This window comes from Papio anubis, chromosome 11 (assembly GCF_008728515.1).
Source record: "Papio anubis isolate 15944 chromosome 11, Panubis1.0, whole genome shotgun sequence".
NCBI lineage: Eukaryota > Metazoa > Chordata > Mammalia > Primates > Cercopithecidae > Papio > Papio anubis.
The window spans coordinates 16,068,582-16,090,784 of NC_044986.1; the positions used below are offsets into that span (position 1 = coordinate 16,068,582).

The window sequence follows — 22,203 nt, forward strand, 5'->3', positions numbered from 1 at the left end:
AAGTATTTTGATCCTATGTAAGCTGTGGAACTGCCTCCTCTGTGGCGGTGGCTACCCTCAGGCCAGGCCCAGGGCCAGCACAGAGCCTGCTTCAAGGGCTCATTGGTCCCTCAGATTTCCCAGGGGAGAAAGTCCAGCCTTGACCACCGTCTGTTACCAGATTGAGCACAGTGCTGCTCAAGCCTCTCTGTCTTCACCATTTGGGAGGAAGACGAGGCTGCAATGGACAGGCCCCTCTGGGCCATTCATAAGATGGAAATCTGGGATGCCTGCATAGGCCCTGAACAATGACACTTGATTTTTATCCAAAAACCAAACCAAAAACCAAAACAACCCACGCAAAAACTCCAAAAGGCTGTTGTGGAATGAGAAGAAAGAAGACCTGGCATCCAAGAAAGACCAGGCTCTGCCACTACCTAGCTGTGCAGCCTTGGGCAAATTGCTCAGCCTCTCTGAGCTTGTATCTCTTTCTGTAAAATGGCTATGATGATACCCATCTCAAAAGCTTGTCTTAACTTGCTTAGCACAAGGACTAGCACATCCGAAGTCCAAATACATGATTGCTCATTCATTAGTTTTGCTAGCGTGGTGGCCAGCACTCATTATGTGTTTGTTGGTTGTGTTTCAAAAGTATTCTAAGAAAAAACTGAGTAGGTACAGTTCTGTCACAATATGGTTCAAAGAGGTTTGCTGGTTGCCTGAAAACCCTGACATGATTTTAATAATTTAGGTCACAAGTAACCAATTTATTACCATGACCAGTACAAGCCACAGTTACCACTTACTGAACACATACAGGGTGCCAGGAGATATGCTAATGCTCCACATGCATTATCTCATTTAATCTTCACAGTAAATGGAGAACTGAATGCACCAGACCTCAGTAGAGGAAATAGTTTACTCTGGGTGTTTCAGCAGGAAGGGGTTTAATATGGGATACTACATGCTTTCAAACACTGCAAAGCCCAAAGGAGCAGGTTCTCAGCTGGTCCTGCAGGCTTGACACCCAGACACTGCAGACCTGGTTCTCCAGGAGAGCTGCTACCTCAGAGGCTGGCGCTGGAAACACTGAGTTTATGAGGACATGCAGCAGCAGCAGCAGCAGCAGCTGAGATCCAGAGATCAGAAAGCCAGAGTCAAGAAGCCACCTGCCCTGAAATTTCTTCTGGACAGTCAGGAGGCTGGAGAACATGTCTTGTGTCTTGGAGCACAGCCCTGAACAAGCACCTTACCTCTGTGACCCTGCTTGCCAGCAGAGAAACGTCCCAAAGGAATGGGAAAACATCTTTACTGCACTTCTGCTTTCCAAATCTTGCGGAAAGACATCTACTTTGAATCCAAAACCTAATTGCATTTGTTGTCTAGAATCTAATCTAATTTGTATCCAGAATCCTAACAGCTAAGGAGACTGGGAAATATAGTACTTAAATTTGCAGCCTTTGCTGGAAAAAGAGTAGTATGCATCTTGAGTAAGTCAGTAGTGCCACAGATGCCATTGTTATTCCCATTTTAGAGAGGAGGAAATGGATTCTGAGACTAGGACACAGGTCATCTTTGCCCTGAGTGAATGAGCAAATCCATTCAATGGCTGGCGGAAGTCACTGAACATCGATTTTGGCCTCAAGTTCAAATCACTTCCTCAGATCCAACTTTATCAGCAATAAAGCTGATGTAGGGCCCGTCTCTGACTTGCGTGTCTATTTCCCAATTGGTGTGGAACCTGTAGGAGGGAAGGGATGGGACTCTCCAAACCTCAAAATTCTAGAATAAAAATAGCCACCACCGCAAGAGCAAGAAGGGTGGTACCCTTTGGACTTAGTGCTTTCAAGTTCCTAAGGCATTTTACATGTATTTTATCTTTAAGCTCTCCTCACTCTGTTCTCCTCCAACCAGGATAATTAATAGCAGGCTATAAGAAGTCATTTCTAAAAGGAGATTTTATTAAAGCCCTTGCCAAAGGCTCGGAGATGTGAGTTTCCATCAGCAAGGGTAGTGATTTCAGCAGCCGTCTTAGGATGTCCTGTTTCCTTTAGCGGGATTATGGTCAGTTATGCCTTCAAAATCAGTTCTTCCCTTCTTCCTGTGCAATGGACAACTGCTAGAGGCTACAGTTGGCAGCTGACTTTGTGGCTGAGTGTGGCTATGACAACGTGGTCATCAACTGGATATAAGCAGAAGTGGTGTTTGCCATTTACACGTCACTGGCCTAAAAGAAAATTGATTGGACTGGACTTCCTCTCTTTCGCTTTTCCTTGAGCTAGAAGAGAGGTGTGCCTGAGATTGCAGTCTTACCCACACAGATGAAGATAATGCCTGAGACTCACCTGGAAGTCTTGGTCAGATAGCTGTGTCCCACTCCTAGTGTTTCCAATTCAGTAGGTTTGGCATGGGGCCTGGGAACTTCCATTTCTGACAAGTTCCAAGATGATGTTCATGCTATTGGTCCAGGGACCACACTTTGAAAACCACTGCCCTGGAACATGAAAGGGAAACAAATGGAAGACCCTGGACTTAATGGCTGAGTGCAGCAGAGCTGCCCCCAAACTGGAACTGCTGCTTTTGGACATCAGTAAGAAACCAATCAACTTCTATTTCTTTTAAGCCACTTGCGATGGTTAATTTTATGTGTCAACTTGACTGAACCATAGGATGTCCAGATAGCTGGCACCGCATTATTTCTGGGAGTGTCTGTGTGTATGTTTCTGGAAGAGATTAGCATTGGAATCAGTAGATTGAGTAAAGAAGGTCTGCTCTCACCAATGCAGGTGGGCATCATCCAATCCATTGAGGGCCTGCATAGAACAAAAAAGTGGCAGAAGGGCAAACTCGCTCTCTTTTTGAGCCGGGGCATCCTTCTTCTGCTTCAGAACCCTGGAGCATCGGAACTCTGAGTTCTTGGGTCTAAAGACTGTGGGACTTACACCAGTGGTCCCCAGGTCTCTGAGGCCATCAGCCTCAAACTGAGAGTTACATCACCAGCGGCTCTGGTTTCCAGCCTTTGGACGCAGACTGAATTATACCATTGGCTTTTCTGGGTCTCCAGCTTGCAGACAGCATATTGGGGGACTTCTAGTCCCCATAATCAAGTGAGCTAACCCCCACAATAAATATCCTCTTCTATGGCTTTATATATCCCATTGGTTCTGTTTTTCTGAAGAACGCTGGCTACCCCACCATATATATATATATATATATGCTGATATATATATATAGCTGATATATATATTTTATATATATATATTCCTCTTTGTGAAAGCATATATATATTTTGGTCCTCTTTGTGAAAGAAACTTCCCTTTTGCCCCATCCAGCACCCTGAGTGATTGTCTAGACAAGAAATAGGAGCCAGAGGCTGATTTTCAGCCAGCGGTTGATTTAAAGTCCAATTAATTATTCGTCTATGGTTAGGTCCTGCAAGAATTTTTTTTTTTTTTTTTTTTTTTTTTTTGAGATGGAGCCTCGCTCTGTCACACAGTCTGGAGTGCAGTGGAATGATCTCGGCTCACCGCAACCTCTGCCTCTTGGGTTCAAGCGATTCTCCTGTCTCAGCCTCCTGAGTAGCTGGGATTACATGTGCCCGCCACCACACCCAGCTAATTTTTTTATTTTTGGTAGAGACGGGGTTTCACCATGTTGGCCGGGATGGTATTGAACTCCTGACCTTAGGAGATCCACCCTCCTCGGCCTCCCAGAGTGCTGGGATTACAGGCGTGAGCCACTGTGCCTGGCCGGCAGTTTCTTACAAAACTACATATACTCTTAACTGTATAATCCAACAGTCATGCTTTTTTTTTTTTTTTTTTTTTCTTTTTCTTTTGTGAGATGGAGTCTCTCTGTGGTCCATGCTGTAGCACAGTGGCATGATCTCGACTCACTGCAACCTCCACCTCCTGGGTTCCAGCAATTCTTGTGCCTCAGCCTCCCAAGTAGCTGGGACTGCAGGCATGTGCCACCACACCTGGCTAATTTTTGTATTTTTAATAGAGACGGGGTTTCACCATGTTTTTCAGGCTGATCTCGAACTCTTGACCTGAAGTGATCCACCCGCCTCGGCCTCCCAAAGTGGTGGGATTACAGGCATGAGCCACAGTGCCTGGCATGCTCCTCAGTATTTACTCAAATGAGTTGAAGACGTGTCCACACACAAACCTGCACATAGGTATTTGTAGCAACTTTGTGCATAATTGCCAAAAGATTGAAAGCAACCAAAGTGTCTCTCAGCAGGTGAATGAATAAATAAGTTGTGGTACATCTAGACAATGGAATATTATTTAGCATTAAAAAGAAATGAGCCATCAAGCCATAAAAAGACATGAAGGAAACATAAATGAATGTTCCTAGTAGCCAATCCAAAAGGCTACTTACTACATGATACCAACTATACGACATTCTAGAAAAGGCAAAACTATGGAGACAGTAAAAATATCAGTGATTTCCAGGAGTTAGTGGGGATGGGGGTGGAGATAAATATGCACAGCACAGAGAACTTTTAGGGCAATGAAACTACTCTATATGATATTATCATGGTGGGTACATGTCATTACACATTTATGTACACTCATAGAATCTGCAACACCAAGAGTGAACTTCAATGTAAACTGAAGACGTTGAATGATAATGATGTCAATGTAGGTTCATTGATTGAACAAATGTCCCACTCAAGCGTGGAATGTCGATAGTGGGGAAGTTTTGCATGCATTGAGGTATGGGTATATGTGAACTCTGCTTTCTGCTCAACTTTGCTGGGAACCTAAAACTGCTCTTTAAAAATAAAGTCTCATTTTTAAAAAATAGCTTACTGGATTGGTTTGACTGAAGATTGAACACAACAGAAGGCAAAATTAATGAACTCAAAGACAGTCATTTGGCTCAGCCAAGATGAAGAAACAAAAATCAGATTTATCCTCCCACATGAAAAAAAAAAAGTTATATAAAGCAATGTTTTTTTAAAAAAAAAAACAAACCTGGGCATCAAGTAACAAAGGCCAGTGACCCCTGAGACGAGGGGAAACCCTGAGGTTGTCCAGCTTACTGCCTTCAGTTTCCAGGTATGGCACAGGGATGGGGAACCATGGCAGAGCTGGGTGGGTTCCCTGAGTTGAGAAGAATGAGCTGAGAATCTGAAGAAAGCCAGACATCTAGGATTACCAGGACAGAAAGGACAAGAGAGAAGTAAATGTTTAAAGTGGGTGGGTGCTTGGTGTTTGATAGATGCTAGTTTACCTTCCCTCCTTTCCAAAGTCTTTGCATCCTGAAAGGCATCTTTCAAAGAAGCAGAGCTTTCAGCTTTCAGAATGGTTTTTAGAGATGGAACAAATTTCTTTTCTTTCTTTCTCTCTCTCTCTCTCTTTCTCTCTTTCTCTCTCTCTCTCTCTCTCTCTCTCTCTCTCTCTCTTTTTCTTTGGCAGAGACTCCCTCTGTCACCCAGGCTGGAGTGCAATGGCCCCATCTCGGCTCACTGCAACCTCCTCCTCCAGGGTTCAAGCGATTCTCCTGCCTCAGCCTCCCGAGTAGCTGGGATTACAGGCACGTGCCACCACACCCGGCTAATTTTTGTTTTTTTGTTTTTTTTTTTAGTAGAGACAGGGTTTCACCATGTTGACCAGGTTGGTCTCGAACTTCTGACCTCAGTGATCCGCCTGCCTCAGCCTCCCAAAGTGCTGGGATTACAGGTGTGAGCCACTGCACCTGTCAGAGATGTAATGAACTTCTGATGTCTCTGTTCACAAGGAGAAAAGACCTTTCTGAGCAGAGGCCAGGTCCTTTCGCCAGGTCTGAGATCGCATCAGGGAGGCAGCCAGGTGCTCCCGACACTGAGTGAGACTGCACACACACGCTCTCCTTCGATCCTGCAGCAGAGGCCCCGTAGACCAGTTAGCTGCGTCCGAAAAGGAAACATGGAGTCTCATTGAAATCTCTGCACAACTTCGATTCATTCTTCTCTGAAATCTGAATTTTTAATAGAAAGTTCCAGCCATTCAGAAAGTGAGCAGAGGCCCTAACACTGCAAAGAACGCATCTCCTGCTGGCGATTTCTCCAGTCTGCTGTCCATTTCTGAGAATGTTCCGTAAGGTGAATAATTTATGCTACTTATTGATTCATGGTCCTTAAAAGGCTGAGGTTAAAGGAGACTGAAGGTTTCCACTGAGTGGGAGCCTAGCTTCCCTGAAGGCATTTCTTGCAGATGCTTGGCTGCTCCACACTTGGGTGTGGGGGATCCCTATCTAAAAATACCCCACAGTGCAAAATCTTTTGTATGAACATCATGAATGTCTTTGATAAAATGTAAATATGTCAGAGAAAAGGTAAATTAAGCATTTAAATTACAGCTAAGAAACCTCGTTAGGAGTGGTAGGGGGAGATCACTGTCCCCAATCCTTTAATCCTTGCCTGTAAGAGGATGATACGGCCACACCCTCTGCCATGTGACTGCAGCACTGCCTGATGGAGCTGGTATTATAAACCCAGAAAATCTGAGACAGGTCTCAGTTAATTTGGAAAGTTTATTTTGCCAAGGTTGAGGGTGTGCCCGTGACAGTCTCAGGAAGTCCTGATGACATGCGCGCAGGGTGGTCGGGGCACAACTTGGTGTTATACATTTTGGGGACATAGGAGACATCAATCAATATACGTAAGAAGCACATTGGTTCAGTTTGGAAAGGTGGGACAATTGGAAACAAAGGCAGGAAGACTTGAAGCAGGAAGGAGGCTTACGGGTCATAGGTAGAGGAGAGCAAATGGTGGCATTCTTCTGAGTCTCCCATGAGCCTTTCCAAAGGAGGCAATCAGATATGCATCTATCTCAGTGAGCAGAGGGATAACTTTGAATAGAATGGGAGGCAGGTGTGCCCTAAGCAGTTTCCAGCTTGAGTTTTTCTTTTAGCTTAGTGACTTTGGGGGCCCAAGATACTTTTCTTTCACAGTATAAACAACGCCTCTCCATTAAAATTTGGTTTGGTCATGTATCTTGTTTTAGCCAGTGAAATAGTAGCAGCTGTGATGCCAGCTGAGGTTTTGAATGTGTTCGCATGGATTGATTTAGCTGGATTGATTTAGCCTCTCGAGTTTCTGTTATGCACCATAAGAAGAGCATTTTCTGGGAACTGTTGGCCCTAGACACTTGGTGCCCAGAGGCCCCAGGAACCCCATCTGAAGCAAAGCCAAACCAGCCAGCCCACAAACCTGTGGCAGATACGGGAGAACCAACAAGGAGGTGTGATGTGGTTTGGATGTTTGTCCCTCTCAAATCTCATGTTGGTGTGATTCTCAATCCCTCCTGAATGGTTTAGCACCATCTCCTTGATGATGAGGGAGTTCTCGCTGTTACTCCCCATGAGATCTGGTTGTTTAAAACTGCGTGGGGCCTCCTCCCTCGTTCTCTTGCTTCCACTTTTGCCATGTGATACACATAACCCTCCTTTGCCTTCCGCCATACTTGGAGGCTTCCCAGGGCCCTCTCCAGAAGCAGATGCCAGTACCATGTCTCCCGTACATTCTGCAGATCCAAGAGTCAATTAAACCTCTTTTCTTTCTAAGTTACCCAGTCTCGGGTATTCTTAATAATAGCAATACAAGAATGGCCTAACACAGGGTGTTAGGAATTGGCAGATCCTGGAGGACATTGTCATCCATCCCCTCTTAATGACCCTTCACTCTAAAGAGCACTGTCAGCCGGCAAGGTGGCTCATGCCTCTAACCCCAGCACTTTGGGAGGCTGATCACTTGAGCTCAGGAGTTCAAGACCAGCCTGGTCAACGTAGCGAGACCCCATCTTAACTAAAAATACAAAAAAAAAAAAAAAAAAAACCTGGACATGGTGGTGGCGTGTGCCTGTAGTCCCAGCTACTCAGGAGGCTGAGGAGGGGAGGATCACTTGGGCCTGGGGGCAGAGGCTGCAGTGAGCCAAGATGGCGCCACTGAACTCCAGCCTGGAGAGAACTCCAATATGACCCAGAAATTCCACTCCTAGATACATACCCACAAGAATTGAGAACAGGAACTCAAATACTTGTATATGAATGTTCGTAGCAGTATTGTTCACAATTGCCAAAAGGTAGAAACAACCCAAATGTCCATCAATGGACGAATGGAAAAACAAAATGTGGACATAACAGATTATTCAACCATAAAAAGGAATGAAGTTACATGTCACGATGTGTATGAACCTCAAAAGCCTTATATTAAGCGACAGAAAACAAACACAAACGGACAGAAAGTATATGTATTCCTATTACATACCCAAAATAGGTAAGCCCATACAGACAGAAAGCAAATTGGTGTCTGCCAGGTGCATGAAGAATTGGGAATGGGGTCTACCTGCATCCTGGGTACAGGGTTTTATTCTGGAATGATAAAAAATATTGGCCGGGCGCGGTGGCTCAAGCCTGTAATCTCAGCACTTTGGGAGGCCGAAACGGGCGGATCACGAGGTCAGGAGATCGAGACCATCCTGGCTAACATGGTGAAACCCCATCTCTACTAAAAAATACAAAAAACTAGCCGGGCGCGGTGGCGGGCACCTGTAGTCCCGGCTACTCGGGAGGCTGAGGCAGGAGAATGGCGTGAACCTGGGAGGCGGAGCTTGCAGTGAGCTGGGATCTGGCCACTGCACTCCAGCCTGGGCGGCAGAGAGAGACTCCGTCTCAAAAAAAAAGAAAAAAACGGCCGGGCGCGGTGGCTCAAGCCTGTAATCCCAGCACTTTGGGAGGCCGAGGCGGGTGGATCACAAGGTCAGGAGATCGAGACTATCCTGGCTAACATGGTGAAACCCCGTCTCTACTAAAAATACAAAAAACTAGCCGGGCGCGGTAGCGGGCGCCTGTAGTCCCAGCTACTTGGGAGGCTGAGGCGGGAGAATGGCGTGAACCCGGGGGGCGGAGCTTGCAGTGAGCCGAGATCGCGCCACTGCACTCCAGCCTGGGAGACACAGTGAGACTCCGTCTCAAAAAAAAAAAAAAAAAAAAATATTTGGCCAGGCGTGGTGGCTCACGTCTATAATCCCAGCACTTTGGGAGACCAAGACAGATGGATCACCTGAGGTTGACAGCTCGAGACCAGCCTGACCAACATGGAGAAACCCCATCTCTACTAAAAATACAAAAAAATTAGCCGGGCGTGGTGGCGTGTGCCTATAATCCCAGCTACTCGGGAGGCTGAGGCAGGAAAATCGCTTGAACCCGGGAGGCGGAGGTTGTGGTGAGCTGAGATCACGCCGCTGCACTCCAGCCTAGGCAACAAGAGCGAAACTCTTTCTCAAAAGATATATATATATTTTGAACCTAGATAGAGGTGATGGTTTACATAACATAGTCAGTGTACTATATGCCACTGAATTATTCACCTAAAATGGTTAATTTTGTGTTATGTAAACTTTACCTCAATAAAAACAAGAAAAGATTATGTCCATACAATGGGGTGTTTAATAACCAGAAATACCACATGGGCTTAGTGTCATCTCCTCTATCAATGAATCCGCTCTGGAGTAGGAGCATACCAGGTCTCAGAAGCTTGCAAATTTTATTCTTTTTTTTCTTAACCGCCTCACTCCGCTCCCAAGAAGCTTGCAAATTTTAATCTGAGTTAATTTGCAAGTGGATTTGGGTAATCTGGCTCTAGATCCACTTAGAGGTTGCCTATAAATAGCTGTCTTGAGGGTAGGGGAAAGGCATTATGGCATTAAGCAGATAAAGCCTCTGATCTAGTTACAGTTCCTTTCAGGGATGAATAAAGCTTTGGGGATATTATCCAACCCCTTTATAAACCCAGGTTTATAAGGCCTGAACCCTCAGGCCCTTGAATTCCTTGTCACCACTTGCCAATTTAGATGAGCTGCCGCAAGGGGGCAGTGGTGTCCAGGCGATGACCTCCTATGTTGCGCAAATTCGTAGAAATACTGAGTTTCAGATTCTCGAGTTTCTCTCGTTGAAAGTGGTAGCAATTATCCCCAGGCCACTTAACAAGCCAACAGCCATTTAGAAAATATGTACGTATATTAAAGAAAATGCTGGATCTGGAAAAAGATCTTTCAAAAACAGCATGTCCAACCAGGGTTATTATACAGAAACTGGGTTAAGAGAGGGCAGTGACTGGCCCAGAGCCGCGGAGCCAGGTCTGGGACCCAGGTCTCGTATATTCACGTCCCATGCTCTGGGTGCTGCAGCCTCCTGCTCTCCTGAGCCTTTCTCCAGCGTTCAGCACAAGCCATACCTGCATGTTGACATGAGCACGTGTCATTGTTGTTCCTACAGCACAGTAGGAACTTGACCCCTGCCTCCAAATTCCCACCCCAGCTGCGCCCTTTCTCCCAAGCAGAGCTGGCGGTCCGAGAGCAGTGACTGGGGACAAGCGTCCACGCGGGGCTGACGAACTGTCAAAGTCGCCACCATCTGTCAAGACCTATGAGGACGCACACAGTACGGGCAGGCGGGCAGGAGAAGTGGCGGACGCAGTCGGTCACCCAGCATCAGCTTCCGAGGCGCACTGCTTCACCTGGTGACCTGTCCCCGGCCTACGGGTCTCCAGGAAGCGCTCCAGTCCCTGCCAGATGCTAGCGGGAAGGCGGGAGGGGGCGCCCTGCAAAGCTGGCTGAGACGCCGTCCCAGCGCCCGAGAAGCTGCGAATCTGCCTGCGGGGCTGAGACCAATCTAGGAAAGGGTAAGCAAAGATGCACGCGCCTGGGAGGCACGCAGCGGATTTCCAAGTCGTCTGCACAAATCATTCACCCCCCCAGGACACGTGCGCATGTTGACAGGGCCGACTCCGGAGGAATTCCAACTCTCCTGAATCTGCCATGTGGCAGAGGGGACAGCTGACCCTTCGCCCCATCTCTGAAAGGGCGGAGGATCTTTCCTCCCATTGCTTCCTACCGAATGCTCAGGATGCCTCGGTGTTACCTACCTTCCGCAAAATCCTCAGGGCTGGATCGTTTTCCGAAACTGCCACCAGAGGGAGCTCCAACGATAGAGCTGGATTTTGCTTCCTCTCAGCTCATAAAGGAAGTTAGGGGCAGGGGAAATGCTGTTCTCTGCTACCAGCAGGTGCAAAGATGAGCTTAAAACGCCCAAGATTGTAACTTCACTACTAATTCATGAAAAGCATATGGTGGAATAATGCTGGATCTGCAGAATGACAGAATAGCTGTCCTCCACCGTGAGTTTGCCTCATTTCAGACTCAAATACTCCAGACCCAAATGATCTCCAAAGTAGAACTCCTGCCTCTGCATTCAGTCTGTACTGTTCTCTCCAGAGGACTGAATCCCAGCATCCTCCCTTCCCTCCCCTCCCCTGCCAGGCTTTACAGCCTCAGGAACTGCCCTTCCAACCAGAACAGAGCCCAGACTGTCACCTCGAACATCAGAGGAGTCCCAGCCCCATTCCTGAGTGCCCCCTCTTCCCCAAACTGCCCTGTGAACGGTGATAAGAGCCGTGACTGTGTTCTCCAGGCACTGAAATAAAGTCAGAACCACTCCAGCTATAGATTCCACGTGCCACTTCTTACTGCAGACCCTCATCTCGGTTTGGGATGGGGATGTGGGCAGTGTGTTTTGCTGCCAGGATGACGTGGCTCAATTCTCCTAGAAGGAGATGCAGCAGTCAAGTCCAAAAGCATGACAAAGCCCGCTGAGATGAGCGGTAGCTTAGAATAGTCTGAATTCATGAGTTTCCCATCATGTGAAGGTGTCACTAGCACTTGTTCCTTCTTCTGGGGGTTATTTTACTCCTCCAGCAATTTCCTTCTTTATGTTTGGAGGCAGTTGTAAAGAGGGGAGAACCCATGGGCTCGTGGGCCTTTCTGAGCAAAACCTGAGACCCCACCTAGGGGGGGAGGCAGAGGGAATTGGCCCTTTCAGGTTTTGGGGCTCAGCACAGATCACTGTTGTGAGCTCCAGACATTCCTGCACCCAGGAGATGTGCAAGGACAAGCATGAGAAAAACTATGCATCTGGCCGGGCACAGTGGCTCACGCCTGTAATCCCAGCACTGTGGGAGGCCAAGGCAGGTGGATAACCTGATGTCAGGAGTTCGAGATCAGCCTGGCCAACATGATGAAACCCCGTCTCCACTAAAAATACAAAAATTAGCTGGGCATAGTGGCACATGTTTGTAATCCCAGCTACTCAGAGGTTCAGGCAGGAGAATTGCTTGAACCTGGAGGAGGTTGCAGTGAGCCGAGATGGCACCACTGCACTCCAGCCTGGGCAACAGAGCCTCAGAAGAGAAGAAAAGAAAGGAGAGGAGAGGAGGGGAGGAGAGGGAGAGGAGAGGGAGAGGAGAGGATAAAAGAAAGCAAAACAATGTATCTGAGGCGTGTGTGACTGCCTAACGGCAGCCGTTCTTTCCTGGTGATGTCTGGAAAGGCTTCAAAGGGCAGGCCGACCTGAGCTCCTCCTGCCCTCTACCGAAAGATGGCTGCAGCCTCCGCCCTGGCCTGCACTAGCAGACACCTTCGAGAGGGATGACAGAGGCCGGACGCGGTGGCTCACGCCTGTAATCCCAGCACTTTGAGAGGCCGAGGCGGGAGGATCACGAAGTCGGGAGATCCAGACCATCCTGGCTAACAAGAAGAAACAGCATCTCTACTAAAAATACACAAATTAGCTGGACGTGGTGGCGGGCGCCTGTAGTCCCAGCTACTCGGGAGGCTGAGGCAGGAGAATGGCGTGAACCCGGAAGGCAGAGCTTGCAGTGAGCCGAGATTGCGCCACTGCCCTCCAGCCTGGGCAACAGAGCGAGACTCCGTCTCAAAAAAAAAAAAAAAAAAGAGGGACGATAGGACCAACAGGGAGCTGCTGCTGTCCCCCAGGCCTCCCCTGCTCAGATCTCATTTGGCATTCATGACTCGTAGCTGAGGTGAGTGGATAGGCGCCCTCTGAGGCGTCTGGATTCAAAACTCCATGAATGAAGACAGCGGTTGCGTTCTCTTTCTTCTCATGCATGGTCAAAAACGCAGACTGTCCAAGATGGCGCACACTCAGGGTTTTGGTCAGGGATGATCAGCCCCTTCATCGGTGATTTTCATCCTTATGTCAGCTAGTGCCTCCTCTGAAATAGCCTAGAGACTTCATGCCATTGCCTCTGCCTTCCCCAGCATCCCTATTTCACAGGGCAGCTTGGGGAAGAGGGGCACTGAGGAACAGGGCTGAGACTCCTCTGATGTTTGTGGTCACAGTCTGGCTTGGTTCTGGTTGGAACGGCAGTTCCAGACCAGCCTGGCCAACATGGTGAAACCCTGTGTCTACTAAAAATATAAAAATTAGCTGGGTGTGGTGGTGCACACCTGTAATCCCAGCTACTTGGGAGGCTGAGGCAGGAGAATTACTTGAACCCAGGAGAGGGAGATTGCAGTAAGCCAAGATCCCACCACTGCACTCCAGCCTGCAGACAGAGTGAGACTCTGTTTAAAAAAAAAAAAAAATCCACCACACTGCTCACATTCTGTTATTCTTGTGTGCGTTTTTCAAAAAAAAAAAAAAAAGAAAAGAAAAGAAAAAAGAAAAATGGCCTTATCAAGGAAGAGGGTTTTGGCATTTGTGCAAAGCCTGAGGTTTTAGGAAAAAGTCATTGATGAAGAGATGCTGGCAAGACTCTCCATTTACAGTAACCTGTGACTAGAAATGTCTCATGATGGGAGAAAAATGTGGAATCCAGGAGAATAAGTGTGAAGGTGGGTTTATGTGGGGCATTTTCTTTTTTGTCCAGCACCTCAGATCTGTAACCAAACCAGCAAAAGCAAGTATGTCTCAGGAAAAATTTCTGCTTGTTACCGAGCTTCCTGGAAAATTGCATTTGGAGAGCTATGATGGCATGGCCGTGAGTAATTTGCTTTTTAAATAGTTCTGTTAGTTGGTCTACATTGTGTTTTTCATTCCACCAGAGCTGAAGGTGGTGTTTCTTTTGTTTATGGTATTAGTGTTATATTATTGGTGATCTCATTGTTCTTGTTTGTGACATATTTACCTCAGTAGGACAGTTATTGTAGAAGGGAAGTCGGGAGCCAGTCTACCCACCAAACCTGCAGAACTAAAGAAAAAGACTCCAATCTGTCCCGCAGGGTGCATATTACTCCTCTCTTGGATTGTTAAATTCTAATTATAGGCTGTTGATCCCCATTAGAACCATTTGTAAGCCTAAACACTGTTCTGCAGCATCTTTTGCCAATAGGTATGTTTCATTTCGATCGTTGTATAAAACATAACATTTGTGCTTTTGGGGGACTAGAATACGTTAGTGTTCTCTGGCAAAGTTGGACAAAAAATAGGCAAAATATGACTCAAAACTAAGATAGGACAAACAAAAGTGCACTTTGCCTTGATGTTTATTTATTAGGGATTTCTGAAACCCTAGGACTCTAGAGCTCACCTTTCAGATCTCAGACCTCAGATGCCACATCCTCAAGGAAGCTCTCCTAGACTGCCCACCTCCACATTCTTGGGACAGCAGGGACCTCCCCCAGCCCTTCCTAGCACTTGACACAGTGGATCATTTCACAGGACTGGGGGGATTATTTAACTGTCTTTCCACTAGATGGAAAGTTTCAGAGGAATCCTGTCAGGATTACAGATACCTAGTATAATGCTTAGCACACGGTAGGCATTTAATAAATTTGTTGTGTAATGCCTGTGTACTGTTTTATTTGGTAATCTTCAGAAGGTAAGAAAAACAAATGGATACATTCATAATAAGTATGAGATGTGGAGAGCAAGCAAGTCAGTAGATTACAAGATAGTAGCAAAATTCATAGGATGTGTTAAGTAGAAGAGGGGATGAATAAGATGGAGCTGTGAGACTCAGGATGAATTCACAGAATTCACATGGATAATGAGTAAATCAATAACCTGTGGGAGATGTTGAAGACAGATACAATAAGTGGAACATATGATAGAACCAACCAGAGTGCTATGGACCAATGGAGAGACATTAAGAGACCAAGTTGTAAGATACATTCATGCTACTTCAGGGCTGGCAGCTATCTGATTTCCAAAATCAGCCACTCATCCATCAGTGACACCCATTATGGTCCCAGTTGTGTTCTGCCCAAGAAGCACAGATAAACAGAGAGAGCTGTTCAGGAGGCTAATGGATGCTCCTGCTGTGGCCAGGAGAACTTGCCCCTGGCTGTCCAATAGCAAAAGGGTGTATCGTTGCCTTGGGCACCTTCTTTCTGTTGGTTCATTCACTCACCCTCAATTATGGTCCTTGTAACCACATCATTAAGAGAGAAAGTTAATATGGGTGGGAGGGAGAGAGAAACATGTGAACATTGCGTATTAAATGCCCCAGGATTCAGGCAGGGGACTTACCACCTGCTTCTGTGGTATATGTGTTAACCTACCCCATCTTTTTCTTCTTGCTTCTCCCTGTGTGTTTAAAAGGTATTCGACAATCTGTGTGATTCAAGTATCTTAACTTGATCTTTCTATTCTATCACCTCCAGAATAATTTGTCTGGTAGCACATTTGGAGGTTAATTTCCTATACAGCATATTGAAATAGTGCGCTGTGAATTAGCTACTATGACTGCTGATTAGGGTGAGGGTTAGGGTTAAACTAGTTTCTGAATCTAGCTACTCCCGCCTACCATAAAAACCACCTGCATTCAACAATTAGCCATTGCGTTAAGTGCTAAAGATACAATGATGAGAAAACAGCCATGATTCCTGCCCTCATGAAGTTTAGAACAGAAGAAAGACCATCTGGTAATCACACAAATAAGTGACAAATAAATCTAATGTTTTAACCAGTGATAAACCCTCTGAAGAGATAGTACACCGAGGTCCTCTGAGAGCATATGCCAGGGGAATTTGACCCATTCAGAGAGAGTTAATTAAGCTAAGGGAAAAGGCATAAATGTCTCAGGCAGAAGGAACTGGCTGTGCAAAGGCCACATGATGGGATGATGTCATCAACCATTCATTCAGCAGTCAGCACTGACCCCGTGTGCCCGGCCTCATGCTACAGGCAGGAATACGGGGGAGAAAGACCAGCTCTGCCCCAAGAAAAGCCCAAGACGACTGTCGGACCTAGGAGGATCCTTGGCAAACTTCAAAAGGTTTCACATTGCATGGAGGAAAAGACTAGAGCCTTATAAGATAAGACATCACTAAGAGTTCAGTTGTTAATCCTGGGAGGGGTGCATCCCTGGCTCTAGTCTTACCCTCCATGCAACTTGAAAACTTTTGATGCCCCAACTCAAACCTAATTTTCAAGCCTTCATTAGCTAAAATCTTACCGAATTCCAGCTTTAGAAGAAATAAATAAGATACTATTCCCGGGCTTATGCCAAACTCTTTACATGCATTGTTTTGTTTTTTGATCTTTGTAACAACCATGTGAGATTGCACTAAACTGACACTCAGAGAGAAGGTAAGTCATGCCCCCGAATCATTCAGCTAATAAGTGAAGAAAAAAAAAAAAAATCAAGATCCAAACCCAGGTCATTCTGGCCCTAGAGCTGAATGAAATTCAGTGAACACCAAGCTCTAGCCAGGAATTGTGGTTACAATAAAGCTGCTGCCGACTGGATACTCCAGGGTGTTTAGGAATGTGCAGTTTGTGGGTATTTCTTGGTATTCTGGTTGTGTTGGTGCTATTGTAGTTTTGGTAATGTGGTCATCTCTTGACAATACATGCTGGAAATGCTTGCAGATTAAATGTGGCAATGTCTAGGTTTTACTTGCAAATAATCTATGTGAATGGGGGAAGCAGTGTGTGTGTGTGTGTGTTTTGAGAGTTGGGGAGGCAGAGCCCGTGGGGAGGAGGGGAGGAAATAGATTGGCCTTGGTTATTGGAGGTTGGGACAGGCGTATGAGAGTTGATTATAATACTCTCTTTTCTTTCGTATATGTTGGAAATTTTCCGCAAAATGTTTTTCTCAAAAACAAGTAAGTTCTGGGTTATGTTTTGAGGGCCTACTCCTTCATTTCCAAATCCCATAGAATTTCACAATTGTATTTTCCCCCATAATTGGAAGTTCTATGGGGCTGTTTCAAAAATCTGAGTCATCAAAGAAGTAATCGACTTCCTACCGCTGGATTAGCAAACAAAAAGGTACCTGATACTTTGTCTTCCGGCGCTGTGTTGGGCTCTGGGCTGAAACCCAGTCTCTCACAGGCCCTGGGAACAGTCCCACCAATTAAGATCCATCCCTGATTTCCGACTCTGTAACTGGGGACAAGTTAATTAACTCCTCTTAGCCCTTAGTGTCCTCATCAATTATTACGTGGTAATAACCCCCCCAGAGTCGCGGGGAGAATTAGCTCGGAGCGGTGCATGGGGCTAGAACTCAGGGACCAGCGGATCTGACAATGCAGGTTTCCCGCTCGCCTCTTGGGTTTTTGAAACGCCCTCAGCGGCGTTTTCTTCCTAATTCTGGTTCGGAGGAGCCATCTCTCTCCATCGCGTCTGCCAGCGGGGTTTGCTTCACACACAGACGTGGGCAGATGGCATCGGGGGCACACGTGTGAAAGCCGAGAAGGTTGCGGCGCATTCGCGGTTTGGTTCACAGGACGCGGGCGTGGGGTTGGTGGGGTGGGATGGGTGTGCGGGGTGGGATGGTGTCAGGGGTCGCAGGGGACAAGAGGGTGTTTGGTGGTAATTGGGAGTCCCGGGGATCTTTGTCAAATTTGGATGCCTACAGTTTTCCACCCCTGAACTTGAGTGGGCTTTGGGTTTTTGTTTAGGTGGGGCTTTTCTCCTCTTGTCAAGCACAGCGCTTGCCCCCAGCGGCCTGGCGTCGGGCTGCAGCCGGCAGAGGGAGGGAGGCGACCGGCATCCGCGCTCGCTGATCAGGGAGTGCGGGGCCTTCTGCTGGGAAACGTGGAGGGGCTCCGGACAGCCGCGCGCCCTGGCGGGTCACGGAAAGCTCTGAGGGACATTCGGTCGGTCTTCTGGGACGAGACTGGCCGCCGCAGCGCGAGCTGGGGGTGCTGGCGGAGCAGCGAGGGGGGCAGGATGAAAGGGGATGGAGCCCCGAGGGCGGGTACGCGCTCGGCTTCCTGCCGCCAGGGGGCGCCCACGGGCAGAGCCGGGCGGGGCGGCAGCTACATAGAGAGGGGTGCGTGGAAAGCGACTAGGCCAGGCCAGGAGGGCGCAGCCCCCGCGCGGTGTCTCCAAGCTCCCTCCAACTAGTGTTGGGTCACCCTCGGCTTAGCCCCGGGGGAGGACGAAAGGGTTGGGTGCAAGGCCTAGCACCCAGTGGCCATTCATTAAATACGTGCTGGCTGACGAGCTCAGGAACGGCTCCAGGGAGCAGCTGGCTCAGAAACCTGAAGTTCAAGCCCACTCATTCCCGTCTCCGTCCCCGACGGCCTTTTAGTTACCGTGCCCTGGGCTGCGACGGCTTCCTTTTGGAGTAGGGTAGCAAGTGAGCCCCCGCGCAGCGAGGACACCGACTGGGCGGCGGGGACAGGGGTGTCCGGAGGTATCCCCGCTCCGTGTCCTCGCCTTCGACTGCCTCCCCGGTACACAGCAGTCATGGCTTCGACTGTGACTTCTTAACTGGCTCCTCCCTGATCTCTGAGGGAAGCCACGGGAGAAAGGCAGGAGGGCTTCCTTCCCATGACCTTAGTCCAGGCGCCGGCCCGAATCGTGCTCGGGTGGATAAGTCTGATCTGAGCACCACAGGGGCCGGGCGCCTGGACCAAGGGGGTTCGCCAAGAGGGTCTCAGAACAAGCTCTGAGTCTCTGGAACTAGCTGGGGTGCGTGGGAGTGCGCGCCACGGCCCGCGATTTCCGGGAGCGTGTCTCGACTTCTGCCAGTGCCAACGCAGGAGAGAGAATTGCAGCTCAGAGAGGGCAGCGGGAATGGAAACTGAAGGGCAAGAGCTTGGCTCTCTAATGCCACCCAACTTAGTGGTTCAGAGCTTGGCCTCAAAGGAAGATTCAGTTCAAGTCCCCGCTCTCCCACTCACCAGCTGTGTGATCTTGGGGGAAGTTAACCCCTCCGAGCCTGTTTCCTGCTCTGTAAAATGGAAATTTAAAAACTTAAACATCTACTTCTGTTGAGGCTGTTGTGAAGAAGTGGGATTGTGGGTGCATAGCTCTTAGCACTGTGCCTGGCACAGGTTAAGGCTGGGTACGTGGCACCTGTGAGAACCAGTGTTCTCGTAGCTGGCCTGGCCAGATGCAATCATAAGCGAAGATGACTCATTTCCCCAGCAAAGGTGTGCGAAACCTTGCGCATGCTGCTGTACTCTGCACCCTGGCAGAAGAGAACCCAGGAGCGTCGGGACCTCCAACACTCAGCCCTCAGGGCTGAGGACACTGCGCTGTTTCTGCCCCTCCTAAACCCGGAGGCCGCAATGCCCCTGTGCAGTACGGCTGGCACCCACCCTACAAGCTGATTCCTGGGGGACTGTCCTGCAGCAGACACCGGCAACCATCACTGGCGACCTTGACTGAACACATGTGGGCATCCTAAGGACATTACCTCAATCCTCACACCATTCCTGAAAAAAACAAACAAAGAAACTGGTGCTCAGAGAGGCAAAGTAACTCACTCAAGGTCACACAGCCAGAGAGTGGCCAAGCTGGGACCCCAACCCACTCTGGCTCCGGAGCTGGCGCCACTTCCTTCCTTCCTCTCCATCAAGCTCAGTCCCAAAGCCTGGGACAAACCATCCGATTGGGGTAGGAAAGGCCACGCGCGTCCTGGGGTCGAGGACCCTGTGCCCACGACGGCAGTCTTGCTCTCGGCAACCGTAGAAGCCAGTGCCAGACAAGTTGGGTTGGAAGGGGCGCGCTGAGCTGGCGGAAGGGGGCTCTGGGCCCCGCCCTGCCCGCGCCCCCGCGGATCGCGCCTCGGTGCTCTGGCTCCTGCCAAGTTTGCCCCCATCTCTCAGGCGTCCTTGGACTGGACCTCTGCACCTCTCCAGCCTGGGGTGCACGGAGGGGCTGGCCCTGATTGACCCACTTCCTTTCTTCTCTGGAAAGCCCAGGTGCCAACGAAAGGTGCCCTGGAAGCTGGTGTTGCTTTAAGAATGAACAGTCCCAGCTCCAAACCAGTCTCTCTGAACAGAAGCCTCTTCCTTCCGTTCGCCCGGGCCAGTAGTCGAAGTCTCCCTGGGTCTCCAGCCCCCTCCCGGGTAGACGTCAGTCGGGACCTGGGCCCCGGAGTTGAGAAAGGGTGCGGACCATGCTGGGGACCTAGCTCAGGCAGTCAGGGTCCGGGTCCCCTTTGGGGAAGTGAGCGCTTGAGGCGGAGGGAGAAAGGCTTTGAGTACGGCTTGGGGGACTTCTTGAGACCCCCGGGTATAGCTTCTCTGTCAGGCCAGGAAAGGAGAAAAAATCTGTCCCGCGCAACCCAGGGAGGAGCCTTGCAGCTGCGGAGGGGGGCAGTTTCAGAGCTGGATACCAGGGGGCAGTGCTGCGCAGCGAATCTGCCGGGCTCCAGTTGGCAGCCCGGGGCAGCACGTTTACCGAATTCCCTTCGTCTCTCAAAGCCGCTGCAAAGTTCCTCTCAGAGTGCTCCTGACGCCAACAGCCCCCTCGCCCCGTAACATGCGAAAGAGGGCACGGTCCTCTCCCTCCGCGCGTTGTCGTCGGTGCGGGCGTCCTGGCTGTCTTTCCTTGGTAAAGGCAGCTACCCCCGGCTTGGTTTTTGACCACTGACTTAGCCGTAGGGAAACGTAAGGTGGGGTGGCGGGGTGCCCCGTCGGGTTTTTGCAGGCCGTGTGAGCAACCTCAGATTAGAGGTTGAGGGGACTTTCTCAGCCTGGGCTGGAGCTCCCGAAAATGCAGGCGCCGCCTTTGAGACGAAAAAAAGGCACTGGAGATGGGCCGCCTGCATTTGATCGCCTTCCAGATTTACGTAGAAATGCATCCGAGGAAAGGTCTGATAGAAGGCAGAGAAGGTGGAGGCCCACCCCCGCCCAAGTAGGAGCCATCCCAAAACTACAGGTGCGAAGGGGGCTGAACCTTATCTCCAGGACGGCGCCAGGCCCACTGCACCCCCAGAATCGGTGTTGTTTGAGGAATGTCTTTCTATTCTAGAGGAGGCTGTGTCCATGCTTAAAATGTGCAGAAGCAGTGAGCAGACGTGACCTGGTGACGTGCACGGGGCTTTTCCCACCCACGGGGCTAGGAACTCCACTCCCTGTCCCGTCCCGGGGAAAGAGACCGAGCACTTCGGGCTCTGGGGCCAAAAGTGAGCCCAGGAACTTGGTAAAATAGAAACCGCACATATTATCTTTGGACTCGGCCTCCTTTTGCTGGGAGTTTTGTTTTTGGTTTCTCTCTCTCTCTCTCTCTCTCTCTCTAATAGCGCTTTGCAATAAATAAAATAAAAAGGCATGTCTGTGTGTGAATGCTATGGCCGTTTGTTCTTTGAAGAATTCACACTTTAAAATTGCTTTCTGTGAGCGCAGAGGAAGAACATATAAACCACCGTTATGTAATTTGAAACCATCAATAGCCCCCTTTTAAGGTTGTCTTTATTGTGGGAAGTCAAGGTAATGATTTTGTCGCTGTCTAATTTCATCCCAATGTATGGCGTTGCTTTTATAGCCTTTCAAAGGTAAGTGAAAGGCATCAATCTAGGGCCCTTTTTTGTGGCCGATTAACAGTTTAAACTGGTTTTCTAACCCTGTCACAACTATTGGGCTGATAAACAGGATTTCTGCGGAGGCATTAGCAAGTCTGTAAATAGATCATTAAAAAAAAAGAAAAAAAAAAACCCACAGCACCTCAGGCAATTCTGAGTTCCTCTGACAAAAATAAACCGTAAGTCCACAGGGGTGTATGTGTGTATGCATGTGTGTGTTTCTCACCTCCAAGAAGAGGTAGTTACAAATGACTTCTCAAGAGTTATTTGTGTCCTGGTTATTATTATTACTACTATTGTCATAATCTTAGGAGAAAGTGAGCAAGCTGACGACACAGGGATGGAAATCAATGAGCTTGTGGGTTCTGCATTGACTCTACCTTATTGTAGGAAATGTCCCCCTTTAATCATTGGGTAAGCCTGGCGCTGCTGCCAACCTTCTTTGACATAGAACGGTCCAAAGAGAAATATCCTATTTTATTGCAAGGGTTCCTTGGAAGAAGATACTTTATGTGGGACAACTGCTGAAGAAACGACAGACATGAAGGCATACTTGACACCAACATAGGGATACCCGTCCGTCACCTTTGATCTCCCCTCCCACATGCCACTGAGAAATAGTTTTTAAAAATAGAAGCAAAATGACAAACTAGACAATTTGAGAC

At 48.5% G+C, this 22,203-nt stretch overlaps 1 long non-coding RNA gene across 1 annotated transcript; it reads right to left on the reverse strand.

Annotated features, from left to right (window-relative positions):
* Positions 1–1,919: 1,919 nt before the first annotated feature.
* On the reverse strand, positions 1,920–17,177 carry LOC108580477. The gene is made up of 3 exons (XR_001891569.3): positions 17,051–17,177; positions 2,325–2,473; positions 1,920–2,206 (listed from the first exon to the last, which is right to left on the reverse strand). It is a non-coding gene; the product is annotated as an uncharacterized LOC108580477 (long non-coding RNA).
* Positions 17,178–22,203: the final 5,026 nt, after the last annotated feature.